Source organism: Corapipo altera, unplaced genomic scaffold (assembly GCF_003945725.1).
Source record: "Corapipo altera isolate COAL_440 unplaced genomic scaffold, ASM394572v1 23, whole genome shotgun sequence".
NCBI lineage: Eukaryota > Metazoa > Chordata > Aves > Passeriformes > Pipridae > Corapipo > Corapipo altera.
In genome coordinates this window covers 17,876,836-17,891,408 of record NW_020884878.1, presented here as the reverse complement: position 1 = coordinate 17,891,408, position 14,573 = coordinate 17,876,836, and positions in this window count along the sequence as shown.

The following is a 14,573-nucleotide window of genomic DNA, read 5'->3' as shown; positions in this document are numbered from 1 at the left end:
AGCTATCGAGGAGGGAAAATAATAAGATTGCTATATGGAAATGCATCAAACATTTGAAAGTAACACTGAGGGGATGGTAGTGCTAAGGGTATCCACAGTTTTTTACTTGTGTCCAGGGGAGAATATTTGCATGTACTCATGTAACTCTCCTCTCTGAATACCTGATGAGTGTGTAACATGAAAGAGTGGTGTATGTGTGTACATGCAGGGTTTTCTTCTCCTCCTTTTGTGTTTTATAGAACCTATGACAGGTGTGACTGCTGATTTGAAATAACTCCAAGTCAGACACCACACAGCCCACTGAAATGAATTAATCTTTGCATCATTCTGATTCTAGGATTTTATATGGGCTGGGTTTTTTTCAGTTGCTACTGCTGTTGCTGTCACAAGCTCCAGCACACATATTCCAGTTTAGTCTCCACACTCTGTGGGACACATGACACTCAAAATGACAAGTGTGTGGCTACAGGTTTTGCCAACAAGAATCTGGGACACACATCAAGGGAAGAATCAGTCTTTCATCCCTAAGACTGGCTGCAGCAGAAAACTTGATTGCTGCTGGTTCACGTGTACTTAATCCCTTTACCCCTGAAAACTTTCTTGACCCATCGTCCCTTCAGCTGCTCAAACTCCTGTCTTATGCTTATGCTACACACAAAGATAAGATTAAAAATCAAGTGCCCTAGACAAAATTATATTCCTTCTTCCAGATATATTATATTTTCATACCAAAATCAGTTCACAATTTATTAAATATGATTTATTAAACATTTTCTTGGGCTAGAGACACAGAATTGGAAAGGTAAACCTTTATGCATCAAACTCACCATAGCAGCTGCAGAGAAGCGGGCAGCTCAGGAGTTTGAAAACCTGTGCAGGCGTGCTGGCCCACATGCATACAAAAGCATAAGCTATCCTCTGGTCAAACCAGGAGAAGGGCTATATCAATTTGAGAGACAAATCAACAACCTCAGCTTAACCTGTTCATGTGCCCCTACTCTGAGGTTTTAAGTAAAGTTATACAGAGCTATTGAAATCAGCTTGCAGAACTGAAATTTAATAAAAATATTAATCAGAAAATTCCTATTTTGGTCAAATAGTCAAGTAAATAGAAAATAAAGACATGTAGGACCATAAGGGTTCTCAGAGAACACTCTTATTCTAAGGCAGTATATCTTAACAAGTGCTCACAGAGCTCTGTCTAATCTATACTGAAACAAAGAAATCTATGCTGAATCAGGTTTTGACCAGAAACTTACAAATTCTGGTCTTTGACTAGGACCAGCACAGACCTGTATGGAGGCTCCCTTTAAAATGCTAGCCACCTTTTTGACAGCAAGCACCTTACTGAGAAGTCTTCTTCAAAATGTATCTTCACAAATTGTGCTCCTATTTCACGATGACTAAATTTACCTCACATTTCTGCCATATGCTTAGAAGAAGGTTAGATGAAACACTGAAATCCTTAATAAAATCCAGACATAAATACCTATTATTTTGTCATTCAGCGTTAGGCAGTTACACTGTCAAAAAGGGATTTAGATTGCTTTGACATTATTTGTTCTTAACAAATGAAGCCAAGTTGTTCTAGATTACCTTGATATTTTTTAGATGCTTATGAATTGATTATTTGATAATTTATTCCAATGTTCTTTCAGATATCGAAGCTAGTTGACTTGCTTACAATGTCAAAGTCCACTTTTACCCCTTTTTAAGCTGGATGCTTCCCTGTCCTCTATTAATTCTCTTTAACCTCTCCCTACCCGTATTAATGCTGAGCAAGTGATTAAGTACTCTGCTCAGCAGTGATGCTGTGATGAACTGGTATCTCATGCTCCACTGCAAGGCGTTCCGGGTTAATACATTCCTGACTTGGAGCCCTGTTGTGTATTACTGAACCCTGTGAGTTGCTATGCCTTCAGAAACCTCTTTTGCTCATTTTTTTCAGAAAAATAGTTAAGGTTTAGTTTCAAATTTCTCTCTAAATGTAGTGCAATATGGACGGTAAAACTAGATCTTGCTAACATTAAAATTCACCCAAGCATCTTGCAATTGAATCCTTTCTGAGAAATGGGGATTCACCCTGGTTTTGCAAGTGAACTACTTGATAGTAGAGGGAAAGAAGTTTTAGGTGGATCGTAATACAGTAGAGTAAAAATAGAAACATATGGTCCTACCACTGATGAAATAAAACCTGCTAATTGTTATGCAAAGAAAATTTGGAAAGGTATTTTGTCTATAAGGCTGATGTGCTACAGCACTGTCAGGCTTGCTCTGTGTCAGAAGAAAGCTGGACATGGGAATGTAGCAGCCAGTGAGCTACTGTTAAATTAAAAATTTGTGCTGTAAAATGCTGGTGGATATGTGTGTTTTATTTAGATTTTTATGTTTTAATTTTAATTGATACTGTGTTCTAGTATCATGAACCAATTAATGATTAACTACCCTTTTTAAAACCTTTACGACACTGACAGTAAAGCAGTGCCACAACGCTTCTATGAATTATAGTCCTATTACAATCCTATTCAGTCTTTTGGACTAAAGGTTTGTGGGCCTTCAAAAGCATGCACATGGGAGTGCTGATCTCTCTCCCCGTGACAGACCCCTTACACTGACATTAATATAATCTCCCAGTGGCTAGGAGATTGCCCAGTATCTGTAGATATTGGAGTTGTTTAGTATTGGTACATTGAGGGTTGTGGCATGACCTTGGGAAGAGTGTATTACTACAGCGCACTGGAGAACCTAATTTTAAAGCTGTAGGATCAAAATATCAGAAAGGTTAAAACTTACATGCCATAAAAGGCTTGTGATGCCACATGGATCTCTGCTACCATCAAGTCAAATGCTCTTACATTAGAAAACAGCTCTGAACCCTCTGGCACAGAACTTTATTTTGTCTGCACGGAGCAAGACTGGCCTAAGCTGTATAAGCAGGGACATTACCTATATAAGCATCTCTATTGGTACTGCATGGAATTCCTTTCACCATATGCTCATAAACTCTCCCTCTAGAGTACCTGAGAGCAAAACAATGCATGGCACCCCACTGGGCTGGTTCTTTCCCATGTCTAGGGAAGGTAAAACCTTTTTCTTCATTATAACTGATTTAATTGTACTTTTCAAGTTGTTTCTTTCCTTACTCCCTCTCTCTCACTGTTTTACCTCTTTTCACTCATGCTTTCTTTTTATCTCTTTTTTCTTTCACCTTCTTGTCTTTTCTCTGCTGTTTTCAGATCTGTCTTCAGTAAAGCCAGAGAAGATTTATATCTTTAAGGAAAGTGATCAGTAAAGCATGTTTACAGAATGCCTTGTCTTTCATTATCCTAGGGTTCAGAAGAAAAGTGCTATCAACATGCAAAGAAAGAGGCTTTTCTAATATATTCTTGGATAGTATCAAAGATGGCCTTGGTGTAGAAAGTATTAGGGGAAAGCCAAGACCTTCTGGAGCTCTTCACATGACTTCTTTGAAGGCAGAAGATGCTGCCATCCCTGTCCATCTCATGAGAACAAACATGCTTACAAGCAGAAAGGATCCATTTCAAAGGCTCTCTAAATATCACTGGTGTCTGGAGTAAGAAAATTTTGCAGAGGTCAGCTATAGCTAGCACTGCAGGCAGGCCCAGGAGAATGAATACAGAGCTACCAGCACTACCCATACCATGACCAAACCTGAACTTCTGCTGAGGACTGTCCAAGATTTCACTGACAAAGAGGAGCACAGGAGCAACTCTTCATAGGCCACTCTGCTATTTTGTTTGAATACGGGAAGTTTGACATCAATTAGTAGCACAGAAGATCTGATTGCCCTGGAGGTAGTTTTGGTAGGATTGGCTGAACCACAAACAGTATGGCTCAGAACAGAGCAGAGCTTGACCTCTTCTTCAAAGCCAGTGTTAAGGCTTCCTGTCATCTGCAGTCTAAGCTGTTCTCAGGCATCCTTTACCATCTATCCCAGCCATAGGGGACATTCGTCTCAAATACAAGTTGTGACTGATGCTTTACAACAGATCTAAGGGGTCTCATGATACCAAAGTGCACTAAATTGGGGAACGAGGGATGTTGTGCAGCATCTTTAGTTCAGGATATACTTTATTCATTGTGTTGATGGTGAGCTTCTGCAGCAATACCCAAGAGAGCTCCCTGTATTATGAAGTGCAAGTCATTCTAAGGGCATAAAACCACTCATGGTTAACAAAAGATGCATGATTCCCATGTTGGAACTGCAGATTTTTTTAAGCACAGCATGCCTGTAACTGCACAGAGTGGAGGGATGAACCTCAACATACATGTCTTTCACCACCCATGCAGGCACACTGTCAAAGCACCATAGTGCCTTAGTACAAGCCAAATACAGCTTCCAAGTCTGCGTATGCAAGTAATTAGAAACTTTGTGTGTGTAGTGTTTTTTTCCCCTCTGTTTTCTACAATTTAAATTGTCCCTTTACAGTCAGTACAGAATGGTTTCTTCTAGTCCCCAGGCACATTTTTTCCTAGCACTTTTGCTGTGTTCCTCAGGCTTTTCCTACATTTGGTGTGGAGATTGCCCACATATACTTTGAGCAATTTAGACTTTACTTGTTTCTATAATGGTATGTATACAATTTCTTACCAGCTTTCTCAAAACACTTAACAGATAAGTTTATCCATGTCTGCATTTGTCTACATCTACATTTGTCTACATAAACAGATTTTGTCTGCTAGAGACTATTTCTGTGTTGATTCGGCCAGAAGTGAATTTAAATATGCTACTGACCTTATGCAATAGTTAAAGCTCCTGCTTGGAAATAGCCACAGGTGCCTATTTTCTCCTGCAAAGAGGAGCGATTGAGTTGAAAACTGAGGATCTCCTCCTTCCTGACCTGAATCTGCCCTAAAATTCAGTTGGTTTGCTTGTTTGTGAAAACCACCTCCCACCACGCTGGCCAAAAACAATTAATTGCCTGCTGGGCCTCCCCTGTCTATCTCTGCTCGTTGGTCATCTCTTATTATTAGACTGTGAACACTTTGGGGCAGAGAGCCTTTTTTTAGTACTACAGTATAGAGAGATCTTGGACCACAGGTAGGACTCTGAGGTGCTACTGGAAAAGTAACCAGAAAACTCAAGTGCTCTGTAACCTCATTTGGCAATTTGTAATTCGGAGTTTGGCACCTCAACACACAATAAAGAGAAGCAAGGAGACTAGCCTCTGGAATCATTAGTTTTATTATTAAATGTTAGTGTGATTAGTTATTCCTTTGAGATCAGTGATGTGTCTAATGTCAGAGAGAGAAGACAGGTCCCATACCCTTAGCCTCTAACAACCTAGACATGAGAGGAGAGATTTGAAAACCTCACTACACCTAGTTTGTTGAGTGTCAAATGTGAAGCAGGAAACAAGGGTAACTGCAGCATTTCAGGCAGATAAAAGGCACGAAAATAAAAAGATTAAAAATATTAAGTTGGGAGAAGGATAATGCAGGATGCACACAAAGAAGCATTCCCTCCCTGTGCAATGTGTTGAACTGCAGAATATTCTGAAATTTGACAGTGCTTAATGAGAAATGTCATCTATTTCAGTTCTGAGCCCCAGAACTGGAAAGTGCTCACTTTACTTGCCTGCTGAATTGGATATATTTAATTACTGTATGAAGGGAATGACCCAACACTGACCCTGCAAGGAATGCACTGCACAGACTTCAAGCATGTTCCTACCTCTAAATTCAGGGTAGAAACATGGTGAAACATGCAAATACAAAGAAAACTTTGTACAGTACCACTGCCTGGACTGTTTGATTTTTGAAAAGGCACCATGAGTAGGAGACAGGAGGAGCTCACTGGGAGTGAGGTAGCTCTAGGCCTGCTCCACACGCGGAAGTTCCGCACAGCCACCGAGTCTGGCTGCTCATGGCCACCAGGCTGTGTTCTCGCTCTGAGCTGGCCCCAGCTGCTGTTCCTTACTCCTTTGACGTGTATGTGTGTGTTACATGACTATAGAAGGAGCAATCAGTCAGCTCCCAGGAATCTTAGCAACAGCCGCGTCCCCAGAAAAGGCTTGTAGCAGCTGGAGCAGTGATGACTCAGCAGCATGGGCTCTCTGGCCTCTTGCTGATCCCTGGCAAGGACTGCAGTCCAAGTTCTGGCTCCCTTGTTTGGGTCAGTGCTTTCTTGCTGGCACCAGTAGATGAATTCCTGGATCCTGCTGGCCTTGGCATTCAAAAGCAACCAAAAATGAGCTGATAGCTGCAGCCAAAAAAGTTTTTTGTTCTCTTTTCTCTTTAACGACAAATTAAAGAACAAACAAAAAAAATACCCCAAAAAACACCAAAACCAAATAACAGAAACAAACTGAACAAAACCTGCAGAATCCTGTTAGTACACTGTAACAGGACACAAATGACACAATTCATCTGTAGCAGATGTGCAGGGGAACACAGTCACATGCCAGGAGACCCACGTCCCTGCGGCCCCTGGGGAATGAAACAGATCGGTGGATTGGGGCTGGGCTGGAAACTATACAAAACATCACTAGAAGGTCTGTTTATTTTCTGTACCGGGAGTTTGGGGTTGTGATGTTGAGTAACTCCGTCGACATTTCACCTAGTTTAAGGCACTAGTGCAATGAATCTGTTTGGCCTCGAGTTGTTTTCGACTCCGACGATATGTTTATATCACAGACTCTCTCCACCCTCCTGCAGTAATTCCACAGACCCAGAAAACAGATTGGGATTAAGGAGTCACGGGTCAGGACTGCACGGTGTCCGCGCGGCGGGAGGAACCTTCTGCTGGGACGGCGAAGGGGCTCGGGTGTGGGTGGGCAGAGGGTCTGCAGGGTCCCCGGGCAGAGGGTCTGCAGGGTCCCCGGGCAGAGGGTCTGCAGGGTCCCCGGGCAGAGGGTCTGCAGGGTGCCCGGGCAGAGCTGCGCCGGGAGCGAAGCCCCTGCAGAGCCGAGGGGAGAGAGAACAGGAAAGGAGGGGCTGCAGGAGCCGGGATGGGGGGCTCTATGTCTGGATTCTTTTGGCAGAGGGCTGCCGGGAAGCTTGCTGGTCCTGCGCCAGGCTCCAGCAAACTCCGCTTAGTCCCTCCCTTTCACGAGCACTAAAAATTCATCCTGAAACAAAAACAGCCATGTGTATGTGTGTGCGTAACAATCTGCCTTCTCAGCAACACCGCCGCCACCCCAGCATCGCTGGCCTCATTACTGGGAGCAGGAAATGAGTAAAACACAAATGGCTGGGGAGGAGACAGAAGGGGCCGCCCCGCTCCCGGCCATGGGGGCTGCTGGGAGCTGCCGCGCCTTGATGCAGATGTCGGAGACCTCAAATGTCTGCCGGAAATTACAGCTCATGTCGGGCGGGGAGACGTGCGCTTTCCCGGCTGGGGAGCCCAGCGGGAGCCCCTGTCCCCCCCCCCCGGCCGCCCTCCCCGCGCTGGGGCCGGCAGCCTTGGCCCTCGCCAAACCCAGCTCGTAAATCAGCTCGGCAGGAGAAAAACACACGTAGGAAAATTTCTCGGGGCAGGAAAAGGGAAAAAAAAAAAAATAATAAAAAGCCACCAAGCCTCGCCCCGCGTTGTTCGCGGGGGGGCCGGAGCCTGCTGGTGCGGGCCGGCGCGGCGGGCAGACTGCGGCCGCCCCCACTGCGGGCAAGGGGGCGGGCGGGGAGGAGCGACGGGGTGCCCCCCACCAACCCCCCAGCCGCTAAACAGCCCGAAGCATTTCCAAAATAAACGCCGCAGCACGGCCTCTGCGTGGGCTCGGGCTGGGAGCGAGGGCGGCAGGGGCCGTCGTGCCCCGCAGCGCCGTGGCCGGGGGGACGCGGGCGTGTCGCGCCCCGATCCGTGGTCCTCAGGGCGGCGAACCCCGGCGAAGGGCTGGGAGTATGGGAAAGTGATCGGGTGCGCAGCGAAACAGGTTACAGGGAGGGTGTTGTAAGTGTAGCAGAGCGTAAGAGCATTGGGATACCGTGGGGAATGTCTGCCTGAATAGCAACGCCTCAATTGCCTCGAATAGCAAAGAGCAGGGCGCCTCATGGTGCGATTCCAGCATTACTCACCCCAAGGATCAGGCACTTCCCCACCCAGTTACATATGACCAGGAAATTACAGGCTGCGCTGCTCCCCGCCTGCCTGAGTGGCTGCCATATCATATGATACGCACCAGAGCAGCATGTCTGATGAAACAACACAGCAACGTGTGCTACTGAAACGTTAATGCTTTGTGGAATACATGGGTTTGGCTGGGTCATTCGGTATCCTGAATGCATGCTCCCTCTTGTACATCTTGCCATTAATTAAAATACTGGGTAAAAATGAAATCCTGATCTTCCTTTACACTCTGTGTTACTGCTCTTCTTCTAATAGACTCCATAGCCAGCCCCCTTGTGTGGCTTAGGTGTTGCAATTACTCACTCTCTTGCTCCATCCATCCCATTTTTCTTCACACCCAGTATTCACAAGATCTTTGTGCATCTCTCACCTTTATTACTATAGAATTCACACCCCAGATCTGATATGCACCTCTCCTCCCTGCAGTACGTGGCAAATGGAGCTACAAAGGTCATCTTTGCAGCTCACTATCTCATCCCTGGCTTGAATTTATCCATTACTTCCTACTTAACTGTGTTTAAGGAACTTGTTACAATGAAAGTCACCTGTGGAAGACTGCCCATCTATCTTTTCCAGCATGCTTCTCCCTGTCTTCTCCACTAATAATGTGAGCTTTTGCTCGCCATGCCAGTCTCCTCACACTCTTTCATGCCGACTCTCTAATACCTCTCTGCTCCACCTTTTGCAGCAGCATCTCTGCTCAGGTCAGCTTTCTCCAACTAAGGCAGTCTGATTTCCTACAGTTTTGCATTCTATTGATTTTAAGCACCAGTTAAAACCCTTTCTTCTAACTGTGTATTTTTAGGAGCTGCAGCCTGGGTGAATTTTCTGAAGTCTTGAGAAAATACGAACCCCTATTGCAACCTTCTTCTGAACTGAAGATAAGGGTATTCTATTGGCTTTTTATTTTAATGAGATTAAGTATATCTGAGGCAGCTTCTCATCTGTTGAATTTGCTTTTAGCTGACCAGTGTATAAAAAATTATACATGCACCTGGCAGACCTACGATGGGACAGACACACTCCCCCTGCCAAATATCTTATCATCGCATAAGCCTTCTTTCTTTGCAAAACCAAACATAAATTGTAACTGCAAAGCCACGTGCTGCTTCTCATTACACCCCTTTATGTTAATTGTTTTCTTTTCACCATTGGTCTGTGCTTGCCTTTTTAGATCTTCTGCTCCTCAGGGCAGAGTCTGGGCTCTCCTCTGTGAAGTGTTAAGTGCCTTACAGGCATAAAAACAATTTAATTAGTTAATAACGACTAACAATTTGCATTAGTATCATACTTCCTGCCATGTCACATCAGACCACTGCTCCAGCCAGTCAAACACGTACCTCTTTCTCATGGCGCTCTGAGACAACTGTCCCTCAGCAAGGCCAGAGCGTCACATGTGGTGGTGGTTGGACACCCAACCCCAGTCTTTTTCCAGAGTCTGTCCACGGCTTACTCATTCTTAATGAATCCATCCCCCAGCCAATCTTGTATGTGACCTCTTGCTATATAAAGAGACACTCCTGGCTAGTTGAGCTTGGTAACATATCTGACAGAGTGAGACTAGCCAAACTGTTCAGAGGAAGGGATGACGGCTCTGTAATACTACCAGCACAGCACTGTTCTAGGCAAAATAGAAAGATGAAGCAAGACTCCTCACTGACCCCAGCCCTCCTGTGCCTCCCAGCACTGGTGGTTGAAACTTTCTTGCACCCAACTGGCAATGCCTTTGTATTTCTTACAGAAATTAAAAGGCCAGGAAGACCTTTGAGACAAGAGAAACACCTGTATTATATTTTAAGAGATATTTTTTATTAGTGTATCTTATGTTTCATACCTCTGCACAAAGCCTCTTTGTCTTACATTTCAGCAGAGAATCCTACACTGAGAATCTGCAAATGGGTGATTCAGCACAGGAGGAGGGAAATGAGCTACTCCTTAAACATTGTTCATTTATCCACTGTTTAGTCTTTGTGGCATGATTATCATCCTGCCTAGGAACAGGAAGGAGGCAGTTTCAGGCAGTGGAAGGGTATGAGAAAAGAGATGGGACAAGACGGCGCTGCCACTTGGGAAAATTGCAAGGATAATGGAAAGTGCTGTTGAATTGGGCAGAGCCAGGAACTGAACTGCTCAGTGTATGCAGCTAGAAGCCATGGTGAACATACTGAAAAACTCTGGTTACTGCTCCTTCCACAGCAGCTGGTCCCCTGTAGGACACGGTGCCCTCAACAGAAGTTACAAAGGCTGCTAAAGACCTGAAAGAAATCCTGGTGCACCTCATGTTTATGTTATACAGTCCCAGGAGTTGTGAGAGATTAACAGCTGGTAAATGATGGCATACCTGGAACAAGTTCTCTCCTGGCACTGCAGGGCAATGTATAAGAAAATGTGGGGTTTAGTACAGGCACATTTAAACCATATGAAGAAGACCTGTGTTTTTGGAATGCCACGTCCTCCTCCATGTCTGGAACATGTCCTAGTTGGTGACTGAGATCTCTGTTGTTTATAGGCAATGATTCCTCAGAAACAAATCAAATAAATGAACAAACTGGGTGATAAAGTAGACCTGAGAACTGCATTGTCCTCTTCAGAGTCATAAAAATTCATCCCTTTTACAATTGCTGAGTGCTTTGCCAATATCATGCCAAGGTGAGAGCAGTGGGGGGAAGGGAAAGATATTGAAAAGGAAAATAAATAGGCGAGGTAAACAGTGCTGCTGCTGCTGCTGCTGCTGCTGCTGCCGCTGCTGCAGCCGTGGTTGCCATGGCTACTGGGGTGAAGAAGAGAGGAGGAGGAGGAGGGAGGCGGATTGATCGATAGTCCTGTGCTGGCTCATCTGGCTTCCATCCACGTGCTACTACAGAGGGAGAGAAAATCAAAGAGCCACACACAGGGTGGCCAGGTCTCCGATTCGATACATGGCACCAGGTTGATCAATAGCTTGTTGGAAGGTGGGTAATTGACTCCCCTTCTACCCAGGAGAAAGTGGTGTGGCGACAGAGGTGTGTTCGTTAGCTACTGATTCTCAGCTCTACTTTATTACCCAGCTTGTTCATTTAGTTGATTTGTTTGTTTGCTTGTTTGAGATCCCTCTTCAGTCTGCTTTCTCCCTGTACCTGCCAAAGACGAGCACCAGCTGCTGGAGCAGAGCCAGAACTGCCCCAAATTTCTGAGTTGCTTTCCCTCTTCTCTCCTTTCTCCTTTCCTTGCTCATACTGGGGTTTTTATCTCACAATGGCAAAGGTTTTGACAGGGAAAGCTGGAAACAAGGACAACCTTTTCTTATGGGATTTCTAGAGCTTCCTTTTCTGGCTGGGTCTGGAGGAACATAATTATGGTTCATCTGAACACAAGGAGCACAATAGCCTCCCCCCCCAAATTAAATAATTAGGTCTATTTTTGCACCTCACAAACCAAGTGCATTATAGGAGAGATTTACAATTATTATTTTTGTAAGCCTGCCATTCTCCACAGGAATTATCTGTAGAGAGTGACTAGATGATGCTATCAGAAAGACAAAAAACAAAGGCAGGAAAGTGCAGGAAATCAGGAGGAAGTTGGGGAGGAAGATGAACATGCAGAAAAACAGATATTTCCAAGGAAATTACAAACTCATGAAGTACTGAGATAGTGTAGGCTAATCCTTCATTTCTACCTAGACATTGGTAGGGAACCCTGGCACATGGTACCTGTTTGACCTTGAGGCAGGCAATGCTGCATTTTGTAAACAAGCCTGTATGATACAACTAAGTTCACTCTCATGCTGAATAAGCTTCTGTAAGGCATTTTCCAACACAACATAGGGGAATTTGAGTGGCAAAATCAGGACTTAATGTTTTGTATCTTCTATCAAAGCAAGCAGCGCAAACCTTCCTATCACCTCCCTAAGGCACTAAGAATCTAATTGACTCCAACAGGGAAAAGACAATGCCACTTTGTGTGGTGCAACACCCATCAGCAAACTGAGCATAAAATGGTAAATCTAGACTCTGAGATGCTCTGGAAGGCAAGAACCATCTGTTTGCTCTATACTTGTCTATTGTCCAGCTTGCTGGAGTCCTGGTCTACAATGAGCATTTAGGCATATAGTAATAATAAGAGCAGTAGTGTCCGTTGCTGGATAATTGATATTGCTTTGTGGAGCAACCAGACCCTTAGGCTAAGAAGAGGCAAACACACAAGAAATATCACTTTCAGTTCCCTGGATTTTTCTTGGAGCTAGCCCATGTAAATGCACTGATGTTGAATTTTATTTAGCTTCTGAATTAAAAAAGAAAACTCATTTGCTTGGAATTCTGCTTCTCTTAAGTTAGTTGGCTGCACTCCAGCTCTCAGGGCTTGTGCTTTTAAGGTCTGATCCAAATCCCAGAAAAGTCACTGAAAATTGCTCCACTGATTTTAATGAGTCAAACCACTGCATAAGGAGTAAGCTATAATCTCTTCAGGCCTTTTTTTGTTATTTCTTTTACATGCTTTGAAGCACTAGCAGGTGTATCTCACAGACACTGGATGTAAATCACAGTAGGAAGAGGGGGCTGTGTGAGCACAAATGCTCCCTGTTGCATAACCTAGAAGACGCAGGGTAATTCAGGTGATGCTAACAGGGTAGGGACTACAGCTCTTTTCACTCCCCAGTACATCTTCCTCTGGAAATATTTACAAACCACCGAAAGATGCCTCTGTGCCCTGCAGAATATTTTCCTTTGGTTCCTTTGTGATTGGGAAAATAAGAGCATCCTAACCTCTGGGCATAATTTATAGCAGAAATAAATAGCAGGATGACAGAACAGCTCTCAAGTAAATTACTGCAAATATTCACCTGCCAGTTCTCCAGAGAAAGCAGGCAGGTAGGTGAGCCAGAATTGAGTCAGACTAAAAGCCTTGGAGGAATAGAGTAGTTTCTTCTAGTCATAAAGGAACAAAAAGTGTTTGCAGCACCTGCAGGCTGTTTCCTCTCTTGAAGGAATCCAGAAGGTTGGACAAAATAGTATAGTGACAATGGAACAGCCTGTAGTCAAATTTGCACTTCAGCAAGATAAATAAAAGGATATATAGTATTCAACATGCCTGTACTACCTGCTAACAAGAAGCATATCTATTTGCTGAGTCATTATGCCTGACACAGACTGAAAAAGTAAAGGGAAATATGGAAGACATGGGAAAGGCAGGATGGATCTCTTATGCATCAATAGGACTCCAGAGAATCATCTCACTGAGTCTTTCTGGTTTTTATACCAATTCAAGGTCCTGGGTACTGAAATGTAGTTTAAATCTGGGAAGAATGAGGTAGTCCAAATGCTCTGTGAGTATATGTGCAAGGGGAATGATGTAACACACAAAGAGTTTGTCTTTCTCAAAAGGGACCTTCCTTAAAGGTCTCTCTGAGGCTACATGGGAGCTGTAGCTCTGCGTTACACCTTCTTCTGCATTAGTGTACTTTGACAGCTCTATCAGAGGCCCTGAAGACAGGTAAAGCACAGGATTATGCTAACACAAAGGATCCTGTATCCTAAAAAAGTGAGAAAAACAACGGCCATCTGCACTAGGTGAAAGGTATCAATGCAGCTGTTCTGTGCTGCACACCATAATCCTTTACCTGAGGCCTTGAAACAAGGATCATACAGCAAATCCGTGAGTGTCTAGCACAGAGTTGTCTGACTGGCGGTCTGTAGGCTGCAATCAGGCCTTGACGTTTTCCTTTGAATACCATCTAGGCAACAGAAGAGCTAGGGAAAGGTGATTAAAGAATCCCTTTAAAGCCATTTTTAGTTAATTCCTGCAAACTCTAGCCATAGGCTCTGCAATTGTTTTTGTGTCCAGCTAGGAGGGAGAGGATAGTCTGGGAAGTTGCTTCTGACTGTACCTGCAGTCATCACAGCATCCACAAGGCATTTGAGACAAGACAGTGTTGACTTTGGGTCCTTTATCACTGGGAAAACTGGATGCCTTGGTGAGAACCTAGCAAGTTGTTCTAGGGAAACACAGTGAACAGAGTGCATAAGAGGTTCATCTGCTTTTAGAAGAGCAGCCAGTAGGCACAACAGACTGAGAACCAAGGCTTTGTGAGGATCTGCTGATATATATTGGGACAAGGCTTGCAGGAGTCATTGCAGCTCTCAGATTTCCTTCAAATCCACAAAATGTGACAGTGGCTTAATTCCATTTACCTCAGCCCCAAGAGTGTGACTCATGACCTGGAGCATGCAGCATGCTCAGCTAAAAGTCTGTTCCTGAACAAGCAACTGTCTACATCCTGGGTATCCGACATTCCACCCAAAATGCGAACAGAGCCTGACTTGACCTTAGAGCACCCTCAACCTGAGAAGCTGGGCCAATGCTCATCAGTACCGTAACTTGAATTCTAAGCCCTGGTGCTGCAGAGATGCATTGTTGTATGATTAATGGATGCCATTAAACCAGAGAGACTCTTCACCCAGCAGTGAAAATTCAAGAAAAATACCAGACAGACAGCCACAGTCAAGGGGGC